The sequence below is a fragment of the Accipiter gentilis genome, chromosome 3, assembly GCF_929443795.1.
Source record: "Accipiter gentilis chromosome 3, bAccGen1.1, whole genome shotgun sequence".
NCBI lineage: Eukaryota > Metazoa > Chordata > Aves > Accipitriformes > Accipitridae > Astur > Astur gentilis.
This window is the reverse complement of record NC_064882.1, coordinates 45,870,070-45,886,557: the sequence shown is the minus strand read 5'-3', so window position 1 is coordinate 45,886,557 and position 16,488 is coordinate 45,870,070. Positions and strand designations below refer to the sequence as shown.

The window sequence follows — 16,488 nt, the reverse complement described above, 5'->3', positions numbered from 1 at the left end:
TGAGCTGGCCCAGAGACAGATACCCCATTTTTACCGCTGCAGAGGAGTTTTGCTGGTGGAGCTATTGTTGAACAGCTCTGCGAAGGATGAGTGGCATGCGTGGGGGTGGCTGGCTCGTTTGATCTAAGGGAGGAGTTGGGTGAGGACATGGGACTTGTCAGAGAGAAACAGACCCAGGCAGAGAGCAATAGCAGTAGGAGAAGGTGGTGTTTTTCCTTACCAAAGGTTTGCAAGGTTGAACACAATGAAAATCTCTCCTCCCTCTCTTACCCAAAAAAAGCCACATCCCAAGAGGCATTCAAAGCCACGTTTGAATCCATTCAAAACACATCAGGGTCAAACCTTTTTAATGAAAGAAAGAAAATAAACCCAAAGACAAAAAGCTATTCTGGAGGAGGGGAGGGGAAGGAAGTGGCTCCCAAAGTATCGATGACAACAGTTCCTTTAACCCCAGCTGCAGCTGTGGCTTGGGGGTCTCTACACCAGTGGGACCTAGTAGGGCAGCAGATGTGAGTACACCCTTCTGCCCCTTTCTCTTGGTGGGAGAGGGCCCCCGGTGACCAAACCACAGAGCTTTGGGCAGGTTGGGTTAGGACCATGAGGATCTGGGTGCTGAAGAGGGGACATCTCTTGGTGGGAAGGGCTGAGCAAGACAGGATGGGGTCCTGCAGGGAGAAGGGAGTTGGCTGGCACCAAAGCTCACCAGACTGTTTGCATCTGGCTTAAATAGCCTTAAACACAACATGGATCCCCTCCTCTACCGCATCTCCTGTGGTCACCACCTCTCTGGTCCACGGGACCCCATGACTGTGTGGGCTCCTGCGGATGCCTGGTGGCTTTCAGGGGCTGCGTTGCCCCTGGCTGCAATCCCAGCCGGATGGCTGGAGGCAGCTGGACAGACTCTTGGTCCCCTAATCTCCAAAATAATTGGGCTTGTGTCTTTCCTGCATCTCTGCTCTTTAGCTGGAACCCCTAAGTGAGGCTTTTTGAGAAGGGGCCTTTGAGCCATTCCATGTGGGGTTAAAGCTCTGGCACTTGGGAATAGATGAGGGAGGACTGTGAGATGGAGAAGGGACCAGATTCCGGAGGATTTCAAACCAGAGACAACTGAAATCCAGTTTGGTGGGAATGGACGCACACAAGGTCCTGCTTTCTGTTGGACACCTTACTGCAGTGGAGGAGAGCACCTGCAGGTATAGAAAACTCCACTGGTAGGGCCGAACCCCAACAGGGACCCCAGCAAATCCCTAGAGAAGGAGAAGAGAGTGAGGGTGCTCAGTTCACCCTCCTTTCAAGCCCACCTCTGCTGGGATGGTGACACATCTGCCCCATCTCCCACCCTCCCACCCCCCCGCATGCTTTTGAGGACAGGGCTGTCCCTCAGAGGATGACCAAGGGTCACTCTGGAGACAAACACACAGTCTGTTTGGAGCAGCCCAGAGAAAGGCCATTTCCCCACAGCCCATGACGTGTCTCAGGAATTTGCGGTCTGCGACGGGTGAGTCAATGTGAGCGGGAAAAGTCTGGCTATTTTTAAGACCACTGACATTTGGGGGGTGTTTAACCCCTCTCCCTCCTCCCACAACCAGCATCTCAGCAGTGTCTCACTTGTGGTGCAACCACCTCAGACCGGGAGTGAAGTCAAAGGCATAGCTCAACAGCCATCATCAACGCAACGCTGACATTAGCAATAATGGTTCTTCAGAGACAGTGCTGGACTAGAAGCAGGCAAAAAAAGACCCTTCCCAAGGCAAATAGGGGCCAGCCTCACAGGGTGGTGCTTCCTAGGATGAGGGGATGAAGGAGGCAGGATCAAGGCAAGAAACCACGCAGAGATGTTTTGTCCAAGCTCTGCCTATCCGCTTCTTCAAGTGCTCGGAGGTCTGTCTGCACCAGAGTGATTCCCCTACTAGAAATGCACAGGTACCGAGTTAAAAAGCTCCTCACCGAGTCATGGAGAGCTTCTCCAGAGCTTTCACTCCTCCAGGGTCTAAGGACCACATGGCATCGTGTAGCCACGTTCACGTGGCCGTGTCCTCCTCTGAAGCTCAGTGTACCTGTGACGCCCGCACTGCTCTGCCTGCTGTCACTCCCGGGTTGGTGTGCTGGTGAGCCACCAGGTCCTAAATTTCTTGGCATCCCCTCTCTGGAAGTCAACACAGCCCGCTGACTCTTCCAGCTTATCTACCTGCTAGTGTGGCATCACGGGACTTGTCCAGCTTCCAGCTGGGCTCCGGGACAGCGTTGCCTGTGAGCCGAGTCATTCCTTGTGCTTGCCCCAGGGCAACCACAGTTTGGGTGGCCCATGATCTACCACACTGTGTTTCACCTGTCCTTACCAGGGGATTTGTGTCCTTAGCTCTTCCTTCAGGGGCCAAGCTGCCTTTTCCCAGCGATGTTCTTTCTTGTCCCAGCATGCCCGAAATGGCAGCCACCATCTTCCCTTCCCCACCATCCCACCTTCCTGCTGGAGACCAGTTTCTTGCCCTATCTTGCTCCCACATCTGCCCAGCCTGACGCTCTCCTCTCCAGAACTACGTGCCCTCCTTGCTGTCCTGCTCATACCCAGCCCTGGCTGCCCTGGACTGAAACAAGAAAGAGAAGGTTTCCCCAACAGTGAAATGTCTTTGCATGGAGACTGCATGCAGGATGGTCCTACTGCAAAACTCACTCTGCATTTTCAGCATGTAAGAAATTAAGCCAGGCAAGTGACACAAATTTAGCTACCTTCATGCAAGGTAACCTATCCTCAGTTTAGAAAACTTCCTGGTTTATTTTTCTTTAGCAAAATATTAAGGTGTTTTGTGGGTGTTTTTTTTCAGTATCATGCACACAAGACCCTCTGGATTATGATCATTTGAGTTTTCCCAGCTTTTTCTCCAACCTGTTGCCTTCCTGGGATGTGGTGGGGGCACTTAGTGTTTTAGGGATGAACAGCAAGGAAAATCAATACAAACAATGGGCAAGGATAGATAGAAAAGGGTCAGTTTGACAGCCTGCTTTATATTCCCTCAATACAATCCCAAATTTTACCTCAGTGCATTTTGCACCGGCTCGTGATGGATTTCTGGTCCATGAACTTGCCAAGTTTCCCCTTGAACCCAGGTACCCATTGGACATCAACTGCCTCCTGTGGCAGGGAGTTTCCCAGGCCAGCTACCACTGCATGAGCAATAGGTTTTTAACTTTTCTTCCCAATTTCTTCCTTTACCTGCCTCCTGATTGGTTTTGGCTAAGTGCTCCTCCTTTCCACGCTAAAAGGAGACAGAGATCGATATCTGTGTGTCATTTGGCCACAGCTGTGGTCCTGCTCCCAACTGCAAGCTGTCTGAAGCACTGCCCCAAAGCCACCAACGCTCTTGTAAAGCCTCCTGGGGATGTCTGAGTAATTCATCAGCATGAATTCATTTAAAAACCTACAGAGGAAAAATGCTGAAAATACTTCTGGTATTTGTACAGGCAGGTCCCGCGGCAGTCCCTGTCAGCAGCACAGGTGAGACGAACGGCGTGGGATTGCTCGCAGCCCAGACAAATTAATAAGGATGCTGTGCTGGGATGAATTTGGCCCCAAATATATGAAGTGCAAGCTTGTAACATGTGCCAAGCTCCTCTGGAGCTTGTTTCACAAGTGCTTTCCATTTTACATGCACATCTGAGGCATCCTACTGCCCTAAGCTCAAGGCAGGGCTGAGGAAAAAATACAGGAGTGGTGAGACCAGGTGTTGGTTCAACCTTCTCCCTTTGCACATCTTCACCCAGTACCAGCAGAAAGCATCGGGAGACTTTGCCTGGCTTTAGGCCATAGAAGCTGGGCTGATTCAGGTTGGATGGACAGCACAAAGCATGGTGGTAGGAGCTGGGGTGGAGGTGTGAGGCTTGGTCACCAAGGTGTTCTCCTCATTCAGTGGGGGCTGGATGGATCCCAGATGGATCCTTGGCCTGATCCAGGGTGTATTGGCTATTTGCTTAGTGCAAGGTGGCCGTGCCAAGCTGAGCAATGTATGCAAACCTGCTGGAACTGGGAAAAAAGGATGCTCTGAAGGGCTGAAGTGTGGTCCATGCTCAGCGAGAAGAGGACCCCCACCTGACACTTACCACAAGGCTGCTTAAAACCAACATCTAGGAGCTTCTCCCTGGCCTTGCTTTACTCTTTCATGATTTCTGGTCACAAAATCCCATAAAAGATACAATAGGATTGGAAAGGATACAGAGAAAGGAAAAGAGTAGGGAGTGGCGTTTTATGGAGAACAACTACCTAGGCTAAAAAGTCCAGCTTGGGAAAGACATGACTGAGGAGGAGGTCTACATATAAGGGTCTGTAAAATCATGACTATCAGGGCAAATAATTCTCATAATGGAAGAATAAGGGGTCTCAAAGGATCATCTAGAGGTCATTTGCTCCTTGCATTTGCCTTCAGGTAGCCTTGTCCTTGGCACGACCTTGAGAGAGGCTGGGGTCTGCTTTAGGACACACTTGCCCCCACAGCCCCAGTGCAAAATGAGCTGAAGCTCCTCTTGCCTGCGAGCCCTTTCCAGCTCCCTAACCCACTCCCCATGATGCTGAAGCGTGTCAGTACCCACAGCACACTTGCCTTCACATGTGGTGGAAACACCAGCTAGACGGAGGTTAAAGGTCTTTCCCAAAATGTGTTTGAAGCTTGGGGACCAGGAGAAGGTGAGCTGTGCATGGACGTGGACGATTACACACCTCACTGCTGCGAGAGATGAGGATAGGATGGGGAGAGCAGATAAGCTTGACCTGAGCATCTGTCTCTGGTGGATTTGCAGCTCTGGAGGAGATGCTCATTGGGTTTGGGCTAGAGATGAGGAAGGGAAGCAATGCTGTAAATGAAAATCCAGTGTTCAAGCTCCATCCAAAGGACATATATGGGTGTCAAGGACATCACTGAGTTTGGAGAAGGTGTCTTACTGCCTGATGTGGAGGCAGGAGCAGAAGCAGAGGCATTTGGGACTTAAACCTGGCCATAAGGAGCTTTGCAGTGCCTGGCTGAAAGCTCCCTACTTCAGCACAAGCCCATAATGAATGTGGTGACCATCTCCTCCTGGGTCCTCATGGGCTGGTTCCCACTGATCTGGCACTAACTGGTTATCAACGACCGAAAGGAGCCTGATGTCCCAGAGGTGGTTAAGGAAGAAAATCAGCTTTGTGTGTGGGACAGGAGACATTTCACCAGGAGAGGTGGAAGGACATGCACGGGGGAGGAAGGGCTAGGGAGGACATCAGCTGTGATGGGAGTGGGACAGGAATGGGTTAGGAAGAACGTGGTGGGGTCTGGCATGGCTTCTGCAAGATAAGCAGGCTGGGACTCTTTATCCTGGAAAAAATGTGGTTAATGGGAGATATGAGAACAGTGGAGGCTGAAGGAGAAATATTAGATGTGCTTGCCCTGCTCTTTCTGCTTTGCCTGAGGCTTTTGGCCACCACTGGGAGACAGGATCTGGGCTCGGTAGGTGTTGACCTGACCTGGTAGATCTGCTTTCCTCTCTTGGTTGATGGTGAACAAGGGACTGGATGGGTATAGTCAGCTTAGACGAGATTAGCTGGGTCCAAGTCCTTGGCCATACCTCCTCATCCTCTCTAGAGCCTGAACTGAGAATTGCTGTGTCCCTTTGAAAATATCCAGGAGCTTGTTTTCTCCTCTGCAAATCATTTACAAAATCGCTTTCCCTTTCTCCCCACTCCCGTGCCATCCTTCTCCACCTTTCTCTCCCTTCCACTCAGAAAGACGTGCCCATTGCTTTGTGATTGGGGTGTCATTCCCCACCTTCTCCCTGTGACACTGACGCTGGGGAGAAAATAATTTCTGAAGAAGATGGGTTTTTAATGGTTCCCCAGGATCACCGAGGTGGAAGCAATAGCCTGGGAGCCCAGTGCCACTTTCCTCTTGGTAGCAGAGGCAGCGTTGGCAGTCCGGAGGTGGAGCGTCTCAAGGACTGTTTGCTTAGCAGGTTATCTACACGCTTAATTTACCCCTGCCCTCGTAAACCCATTTGAAGCCTTTTCTCACATTTGTAACCAAAGGCTGCTTTGGCAACAAGCAAAGTGAAAACCAGATGTAAGCAGGGTTAGGGCAGGAGGGCAACGCCAGCAGGTTTTTCTCCCTGGAGGTGCAGGCACAAAACACAATACGACATCACCCATCGGTGCATAGCTCAGGTGAGCAATAAAAGGCATAAAAGCCTGTAACAGGAGAGAAAAATTTTTTCCAGTAAGGACCGGGCCATTGCCCATCAGATTTTGACAGGTGATGGTCATGTTCTGGCTGATGGGGCAGTGGAGAATGGTTTTGTATCAGTCATGGGGTGTTGTAGGAAAAGCACAAGAGGACACCAGGGCATTGCAAGAAGGTGTGGGCTGGAGACTGGTCGGCAGAGATAGAAACATCATGGATTTTTTTTTTTTGGTGTGTTGTCTGACCCTATGGGTTTTCCTTTCCTGGAAAGACCATTTCTGATCACTGACACCAGAGGTCCTGCAGCTCCTGAGAGTGATTGTAAACAGCAGCAAAATGCTTTTCCTTCTGGGCAGGTCTCCCCTCGCATCTGCTGGGTTGTTTATTTAGCCATCACAGGGCAGCTCGCAGGGTTTCATTAGATCTGGCCCTAATTACAGCTCTGTTGAGCTTTGTAGTCCTCCTTTTTCTCCATCCTCCAGTTCTCTGTATCTTCTAGGTGGAAAAATGCAAAAGAGAGAAACAGGGAGGATTTGTCACCCCTCTCTATGAGTCCAGAGAGGACATTTTTCCATCTGAGGACAGTGTAATCCCTTCCTTGTCCCATGGCCACCTCCAGCTCCACCAGCAAGACAGAGCACATGAAAAGCCCTCCGTCAAACCAAGTGATCTGCAACTTCTGCATTGCATTATCTTCCTCTTGCAGAGGATCTGGAGGGATGGGAGAAGCATTCAAAGCCCAAAGCTGGTTCTGAAGTCCAAAGTTGGGTGAGCAAAAGTGTTTGTTTAATATGATGGAGCAGAGAGCCCAGAAACCTGTGAGAACACCTCCCTGCAAATCAGGTCATTTATTTAGCAAGTGAAAAATGGCATCCCAAGGTTCAGAGCACCAGGGTAGAAATCAAAGAGCATTTGAAGGAGGAGGGAAAGCCAAGCCCTGGCTTTGCTGTTCCTGCCCTCCTGCTCGATCCCCACCAGCCCAACAGGCACCGAGGGAGACCACGAAAATATTTCACTCTTTACACACCATTTCGAAACCTCAGAGCCACCCTTTCCACGGGGACTCAGGTCAGCTGCCACACTAAACTCCAAATATTTTCCTAGCTGGCAAATAAAAAAAAGTCCGTATATCTGTGTCTAGCTCTATAGCCAATGTATACGAAATGATAAAGCCCCTGGCACATATCTTGCAAGAGCTAATTATAGGATTTGGAAGCTAACGTGATAATATTTTCTTTAGATGTGTGGTGCAGATGTAATTACTTCTCCAGAGATGCCAGCCGCAGATGACGCAAGATGCCCTTATGTAATCAGCTTTTATTATGCAGTTATGGAAATTTTCCCTCTCTGGCCCATCCCCTACTTTCCCCTCAACTCTTTCTTTTCGGTTTTCACCCTAAACTCTCTATGGCTTATTCAGAAGGTGATGGGCTGAGGTCAGTAGGCCAATTGGACAGTAAGCAGAAGGGCAGTTTTGTAGAAAGCCCGTTCCCGGGTTTCCCCATCTGCCTCATCGATGAAGGAGCAAAAGGACTTGATGGCTTTGCATCTGCTGCGTTGGCTTCAGCGGGGCTGGGAAAAGGCCCTTGTCCACCTTTCCGCCTGATGGACTGGAAGGGGTCACGTTGGAGCCACATCTGCCCCCAGCCCTGGCATCTACTGTGGCTTGGATGTCAGCAGATGCTAGGCAGCCATCTGCTCCATCCAGCACGCTGTGGAGGAAAGGCCACTGCCCCCTCCCCAAGAAGGGTCTGGGGGATGCTGAGGCTGCAAGTGAACCAGAGAAGAAAACTGCAGTTTGTCATTGTAGGGATGAAGGACTGGTGGGACACAAATGCTTCTGTTGCTCTAAAGGTTGCTTCAGGGTGCACGAAGATCTCCCAGGTGACCCACAAAGTCACTTCGGCCAGGGCAAAATCACAGGGTGATTGCAGGTCTCCAGCCAAAAATGCTTCCAAACCAGAGTGATTTTTGCCTGTGGATCCTTTCTGAGGTTTTCAGTTTTGTTGCTTCAAATTCTCTCTGTCTCACCACCTTTCTCCTGTGGCTGGACAGGCAACAGAGGTCAGAGACACAGGTGCCACCAAGACATAGGCTTCCTCCACCAACAGTGCTGGTCAAAAGGAACACAATCCCCTGACATGACCAGTAAACCCTGCCTTGACTGCAAATATTCAGGGGAAAAGGTTGATAAACATCCTGGAGGCATCACCCCGTACCTGCAGCATGTATTGTGGCTGTGCACCCTTCTGCTCCTGCCCTATTCCTTCTGTCTTGCCTGGCCAAACCTGGGTCTTTTCTTGCTGTGTTTTAGGACTAATAGGTGACAGGGAGGGGTGACTCCTTGCTCCGGACCATCCTGCCACCAGTTGAAGTTGCAAAGCTGGGGCAAGAAGACCTTTCCTTCTCATTTTCTGAGCCAGTGCATGGCTCGAGGGAGGACGAGCCTGGAGATGAAGCAAGCCTGAATCCTTCGGTGGCTGGGAAGCAGACCCCAGGCAGAGTTTAGAGAGCTGAGAAAGGGGGAATTGGCCGTGCACGGTCGAAAGAAATGGAAGCAAGAGAGCTAGTAGCTAGGGCAGGGAGTGGAAACAATCCCACTGCTTCACCCACTGGGGAAACGCGTTCCCAGTCACGGTTCGGTGCCAGTGACTGCAGAGGAATTTGTCTTCAGGGCACGGAATAGCCACGTTCCTCTGAGGACAAGGAAGCCATGGGGAAGGCAATAGCTGGGGGATGTGTTTGTTGTACTCAGGTCATTTATTAACGGCAAACTGTAAGCTCCTGCCGGAGCCTAGGGCCATCAGCTGGTCACGGATTTAGATGGCATTTCAGCCCACACCCACCTTCAGTCAGCCAAATCCCTCCCTGGGACCTGCGGACTGTGATAGCTGGGTTCTTGTGGACTGGAAAGGGATTGTAGACCTTGGGTCCTACACAGAGAGGCTTGGTAGCCACCACAGAGGTGCTCCAGGCTTCTTGTTTGGTCTTCCACTGCCCTTCCAGAAGGTCCTTCTTCCCAGGGCTGGAGGACTTTCTTGCTTCTGCTTTTGCTGAAGCCATTCAGCCACCTAGTCTTGCCCAGAAGAGAGGTTGGCCAGGATGGAGGTGGAGTAGGATGGGGCATCATGCATACACACAACTTGCACCCGCTGAGGATCTAGCCTCATGTTCCTCCCTCGTAACGCTGAAAAAAACTGTCTACCCTGAGCCAAGGGGGATGTGCCGAATCCCTGATTCCTGATATGGACAGAAATGGCACTTTCAAACAGGACACATGCAGTCCTGGTGATGTCAGTGGAAATTTAGCCCTCCTCGCTGCAAGTTATTTTGCTCAAATCTATTTTTACCAGACCTGGCCTGCTGCTTTGGGACTGTGAAGGGGACATTTGCTTCCTTAGTTCTCGATAACCACCCAAGGATGTTTAAGCAAGCTTCTCCGGCCTAGAAATTATTTGGGAAACCTGGTAATGCCTAGATTTCTCAAGGAATATTGGCCACTGCCTGTTGGAGACCTTGTCAGCACTGGCATCATTGCTGCCTCTCCTGAGGTTGTTCAGCTAAGGCATGAAGGGAGAGCAGGGAAAAAGGACAACACTGCTTGCCCACGCACTTTTTCTTTCAGCTCGTAAGTTTTAGATTAAGGTCTTGGCCAGCATTAATGCGGTTTGAGCTCCGGTGAGAGAAACAGGCTCCCTTTCCCCCAGCGGAGGCTGTGTGGTTTGAGGGGCTGATGAACAAGAACCCGTTCCTCTCGTTCCTCTCATTAGCTGCAGGAAGGAAGGTGGTCATTTAACGTGTATTTCTTCAGTTGCGATGAGCGGGGACAAGACAGGAGTGCCATATGGTTAGGACTAGCTTTTACGGAGCATCACATCTTCCCCCCCCACCCCCCCCCCCACCCCATGCAGCTCAGACCTGACCTACGTAGCATGGCCAAGCCACCACAACGGAGCATCCCAGCACACATGCTGGGCTTTCAGCACCCGCAGCTGGAGATGCAGGAGCCTCCCCTGACTTACGGGAAAACCTGGGCGATGCACCACGCCGTGGCTTGCCAGCGCTGCAGAGGCTTTGTCTGCCCTGTGTCAATACAGGAGGAGACAGCTTATACCAGCAGGGATGTTTTTGCCAGAATAGGAAACCATCTCTCTGGATGACATAAACCAGAGTCTTTTGGCCTGTTTGTGTTGCCTCAAGCTGAGCAGGCAGATGTTGTCGTGGATTGGAGACACAAAGTGTCCCCCATTGCAGCAGCTGGCATCAACCCAGCTTTGCAGTGCCAACCCAGCCTCGGGACCCCCCGCCAGTCCCCTGTGCCAGCTTGGAGAAGGTCCTCTCCCATCCACAGCTCTGTGTGGGTATGAAGGGGCCTCACACAGGCTTAAATTATTCCACTTAATGAGCAGGAACAACCTTTCTCAGCATTTTAACTTCGAGACCAGTGCAATGGTGGGATCTCGTGCAAGTACTGGTGCAGGTGAACCTGCTGGTACAGAGAAGGCTTTTGCATCATGGAAGCAGTCAACAGTTTCTTCTTGCGTAAATAAATACTGAGTGCTCACAGGACATTTTTCCTGGAAGCTCAGCCACAGAGGTTGCTCAGGTGTGCAGACTGGTGGCAATTTTATCAGCTTTTCTACCAGTAAGGTTGACTTTTCTGGCATGGCATAGTCATACTCCCCTACCAGTAGCACACTGCCCATTTGGCTATGGTCCCTACGATCCCTGAAAGACACCCACAAAAAAAAAATCAGACCAAGCAGCATCTCTCCAGAAACATAAGAAAGTCTTTGGATGTTCAACACCCACTGACTGTCACAGAAAGCAGGTTCAGGTCTTTGCTCCGAAGATCGGGCTGGAAATCTCCGCTCTAATAACAGATACAGGGAACAGCTTCAAAGCAAGCCTGATTTGGAGATACTGCAGAAGATCTGGTTTCAGCGTACAACCTGTTGGATGTCAAGCACTTACAGGTACAGTCAGTTCACAGCTGAGGTCTGAAGCTGGGTCTAAGTTGTTGTGATGCTGGTTGGAAAGCTCTGGAGGTCTCCAGCCCAACCTCACAGTTCAAGCAGGACTATCATCATCATCACTAGACCAGGTTGGGCTTGGCATTGCCCAGCCAAGGCACGAAGACATCCCGGGATGGAGATGCTTCCACCTCACTCATGACCTGACAGTATGTGCAATAGCCAGGGGTCCCTCATTTAGGAGTTTTTTCTCCTCCTCAAGGCTTTGAAAATGATCATCCCTGTAAATAAAGGAGTCTGGGTGGAGAGAGGAGGAAGCCTCTTGCCCACATCAGGATGTCTTGTACTGAGAAGTTGCTCCCCAGAGCTTTTAAGGAAGAAATCCCAATGCAGGCAGCTGGCGTCTCTGCTCCCATTTCCATCTCTACCTCCACCTTGCCGCATGACCGAGCACATTGGTGCTTTCTGCCCAGTGTTCCCCAGGGAAAGTCCCTGACCAGTGATGCTCCTTCAGACCTCACCACAGCTGACATTTTGCTCCTTCTCTGATCAGTGCAGAAAGCACTTAACCAGTTCTGCAGCTGCAGTCCAGGGACCTCAAAGAGCTTTGGGATTTTGAAATGAAATGGCTCCAAAAGAAGTGAGATCACCCTGGCAGGGGAGCTGCTCAGAGCATGCCACTTCTGAAAAAAAAGAGAAAGAAAAAAAACACCAAAAAAACAAACAAAAAAAACCCCAAAGGATCTGGGGGAAAAAGATTTTAATTTTTGGTAGATTTTACTTTTCCTTTCCTCAAGAGGAAGAAGTCTTTGGGGAAAAAACAGAAAAAAAATAGCCAGCATTTTTATTTCTGAAAACTGAATTTTATTTTATTCAAGGGAAGGAGAGGGCATTGAAAAAACCCCAATTTCACTGAAAAAAAACCCCACCTCCAAAAAAAAAACCCAAACCTCCAGAACATTTCCACAGAAATCAATCTCAAATAGGAGAATTTTTCTGCAGAAAAGAAAAACTCAACAGCAGTCCCCAGAGTCCCATTTGACAGCAGCCAGGCCAAGGGATCTATTGAGTGAGAAAGAGGATCTGCTTCTTTCCTTTTTCTCTTTTTTTTCTTTTTCTTCTCTGGAAGCTACAGGTGCTTCTTTTGTTGTGGCTCCCACCTGAAGCTGCAAACCCCCGTAATTTTAACCTTCTCCATGCTGCTATACACTTTGCAGCTTGTGCTGGAGATCCATCACCTTCTTGGCACGGGCATCGTGGTTAGAAAAAGCTTCAGCCTCAGCTGGGAAAGTCAGGGCAGACCTTCCTCCCACCGAGGGAAGGGATAAGTATGAAATGGCAGAGCCGGTGATGCCTCCCCCCCGAGATGGGGAAGCGTCCGATGTCTGGGGGGGCTGCTGTGTTTCTCTTGGGTTTTTGGGGGATAAAGACTGGCATTGCGGCCGTGGGCCTGCGGGTGAAACCCGAGTGGGACGCATCGCATTTTGCTGGATAGAGGGCTGATCCCGAGCCATCTGGCATGCCTCCACAGGGAAACCATGGCCGTAAGTTCTCACCCAAAAGGATTAAACTGGGAGCGATGGATGCTGTGAATGCCCTCAACATGAGCCACGTGCAGCAGCAGCCTTCCCCGCTGTTGAACTAAGGGAGAAAGGGGCAAGGATGGAACCAGCTTCAAGACCCCTTTGAGGGATGTCGTTTTGGGTCCTGGTGGAAGTTCCAAGCCTCTTCCCCCAGGCAGAAGGAAGCCAGTCCATCGTGGCTGGGTAGGGAAGGCTTTTTAGGTGGGTAACCCCTAACCCTATAATACCAGGCTGGAGGCCACCTTGTTCGATGGGCTCTGCAGAGCACTCGCTGTATTTGAGTCAGAGTAGACTGGTTTCTGCTTCCCACCCATGGCTCCACATGGCTCGAGGCTCCAGACTTCCCCCAAATGGGCGAGCTGGACCTCATGCTTTCAGCCAAATTTCCAGGTCCCCTTTGCCCAGACAGCCCTTTCATGAGGCTCCTGTTGATTCTGGCTGGCTGACGAGGGAGGAGAAAATATCTCCTAGAGTTTCCTTACCTCTGCTCCTGGCTGGCCCCAGCACACGAGCAGCTTAACAGCAACCACGCTGAGGATTACAGCAACTTTCGACCCATCTCAGGGTGCTACGTGGGAGAAAGCAGTCCGGGCAGGGGTTGAGACAGGAGCTACCTGTCCCACCAAAAGGGCATCGAAGCCCTGCTGGCAGATGCTCTGGTGGATACCCCGTTCCTCATTAGCTATTGACGGTCTCCACGAGATGAGCCGGGCAGCCAAATGTGTCTTGGACAGAAAAGTTCTTGCAAGTTGTGTTGATAACGATGATCTTGTCTATTTTAAATGGTCATTAAGAACGCAGAGTTAGACCCGTGGTTCTCCAGCCAGAGTCTGCCATGGTGGGGACCGGGGACCACCACCTGGAGGCACCACAAGTGATTGGGTCTGGGTGCACAGTCTGACCATGGCTGCCCAAAAAGGGCAGCACAGAGATGGATAAAACCCCCAAAGAGATGAGACCAAGTCTCAGTGGTTCTGTCCCACGGGGACAGGGAAACACGATGGCCTGGATGCAACTGCCTGCGCAGAAGTCTCGGCACAATGGGGTGCTGGCTGCAAACTGGGGGGGTCTCTGCTGGCTCTCAGAGGTGGTGGAGGGGCCTTGGTGGAGGTGAACTTGGTGGGAAGACAAGTTTATGTCTCAGTGACCGGAGACCCAGGTTAGAAATGGGAGTTCAGGGTTCAAAAGTTTATGACTTGCCTGAGAGCGCCAGGAGCACGGGTTATCCTGGAGTTTCCAGCATTCTCCAAAGCCTCTTCCATCATGATTTATTTATCTGTGGGAAGCGCTAAGACATAACACAACTCCCAAAGGGAGAACGAGCACAGCCTTAACCAGCCGTAATGTCAGGAAACTGCCTGTCTCCTGCAAGATCTGCTGAGCCTGGGTATGCTGCAGCTCCACGCCGTGCGGCCAAGGGCTCCTTTGCTTGGGCAGCTTTACCAAATCCCACTGGTGGGAAGGGTCCATGTCCTGATGAAATTCCTGGGTCAGCTCTGGTTATTGCAAGAGCCGACCCCAGGATGGAAAAGGCTTGCTATATATGTGCCTATTTCCAAGGTGCGTGCCATGCACCCTGCTGCTGGAAATCTCTTCTAGCAATGTATAAACCAGCCTGTTTCTTGGAAGTCTTTGCTTCTGAAGTCAAAGGGCAAAATTAAGAGCTTGAGACTCTGCAGGAATCCATTTTGGTATAATTTACACCTTCCCCATACACCCCAGAAGTGCGTTTTGCCATAGTTTAAATGCATGCATAACCCGTATTTGATTATTGTTAACGTTATTGCTATTTTACTGTTCTTGCTATTAGCCCACCGACGACAATGCTATGTTTGCGAGGCTGTGACCGGTGACTCCTTTGATACGCAGACATTCTGCCAATAGAAAATTCACTTGAGAAAATAAGTCTAAATTAGCAGCAGCTTCGTGTAGCTTTATTTCCCTCATTGCACTCCCTTCGTGACTGCAAATAATTCAGCGTAAGTGCTGAGGCCGACCGGCCCCTGATGGGAAGCCTGATTGCTCTCCTGCCGCAGTGCTGGCAGCCAGGGAGGGAGGAGAAGGAGCTCTGGACCATCCTGTATCACCAGGGCTCTGCTCTGAAAGATGGGGGGTGTTGTATGGCAAAGAAGTGATGGCAAAGGAGGGAGGGAAGGATTCAGGTCCAGCTTCTGGGGTGATGGACGCCATCCCATTTGTCCAAATGGGCTGAAACCAGCCAGAAAATGCCAAAGTTAGGGGAGGACAGATGGACAGATGGACCATTTAACACTCATCTCCTCATCTGCAATAACCAGGGGAGAAAATGACTGCCCCTTTCCATTTTGTCAGCGTGGAAACATGCTGATGGGCTACAGCAGAATCAAATCCCTCTGTAACTTTTTGTTGTTGTTGTTTCGTATGTGCCCAGCTTTATCAGGGAGTATGGGGTTGAGATGGGTCAGCGTTGGCACATAAAGAAAACGTGGCCTTTCCGGGTGTCGGACTGCCTCTCTTGTGTTCTTTGGTGAGATTTAGAATATCAATTAACCCAAACCACCTCAAAAAGAAAAGCTGAGGCCGTTTCAAAGTTAGTGGGCTGAACATGTGCTCTCTGCCCCTCTTTCCACAGTAAATGGGCTCTCGGTTCAGCCACACAGCTGGGAAGCAACCCCTCCGCAATGGGAAAGTTGAGAAGAGGGGTCCCATGCTGGGAAGACCCCCCAAAATAACTATATTATTTCAGTGAAAACAAGCCGTTGGATCCCAAAATCCCTATTTGAAAAAAGCCAAGCTGTCAGACCCCAAACTCCCTATTTGAGCAAAAACAAGCTGTCAGACCCCAAAATTCTCATTTGAACCCCCCCCCCAGCTGTTGGACCCCTAAATCCCCACTTGAGCAAAACCAAGCCATTCCCCAAATTCCTCATTTGAGCAAAACCAAGCTTTCAGACCCCAAAATCCCCATCTGAGCAAAACCAAGCCATCAGACCTCAAAATTCCCTATTTGAAAAAAACCCCCAGCTGTCAGACCCCCAAAATCCCCATTTGAGTAAATACAAGCTGTCGGACCCCCAAATCCCTATTTGTGCAAAAACAAGACATCAGACCCCAAACTCCCCATTTGAAAAAAAACAAAACACAAATGGGCAGTCAGACCCCAAATCCCTATTTGAGCAAAACCCAGCTGTCAGACCCCCAAAATCCCCATTTTAGCAAAACCAAGCTATCAGCCCCCAAATCCTTATTAGTGCAAAACCAAGCTTTCAGACCCCAAAATCCCCGTCTGAGGACGTGGGTTCATCTCCACCCCGACGGGCAGAAAGAGTTAAGATCTCGTGGGCGCAGGCCAGCGGTGGCCAATCACACCGAGCAAAGTGCAGCGCTTGGCCCCAGCCCAGCAGCAGGTTGCTCTCCGCAGGTATTATTTGGGGGTTTTTCCCAGGATACTAAGCAGGGAAGACGATGAACCTCAACACCTGCAGAGGACAGGGAGCTGGAGGATGCACCCCTGGGCTGATCAGGTAAATAATCCCGGTGGGTGCCGGCTTTTGGGGAGGGAAGGTCTTTCTTTTCGTCTCCTTCCCTTTCTCGCCAGGTGTCTTTGTTTGAGCCCAGAAAGGGGCCAGGCAGGGAAACAAAGGGGTTTTGTGGATTAGTGTGGGGCTGAGCTGGTGGGACCTGCTGCAGGTGCTTTTTTTGGGGGGTGGGATGTACCCACTGGGCTGCATTTGCACTAGGGGATCGGAGCAGAGATGG

General features: G+C 50.6%; 1 protein-coding gene across 3 annotated transcripts in view; it reads left to right on the top strand.

The window, feature by feature from the left end:
- LZTS3 (leucine zipper tumor suppressor family member 3) overlaps positions 1 to 16,488 on the top strand; it is a 54,972-nt gene that overhangs the window by 11,736 nt on the left and 26,748 nt on the right. For 2 of the 3 annotated variants that reach the window (XM_049791492.1, XM_049791474.1), the window contains exon 1: positions 15,863 to 16,253. The exons of the other annotated variant lie outside the window; for it this stretch is intronic. The gene's annotated coding sequence lies outside the window, so the exon portion shown is untranslated. Of the gene's footprint in view, positions 1 to 15,862; positions 16,254 to 16,488 lie in introns of those variants that run through there. 3 annotated transcript variants of the gene reach the window in all.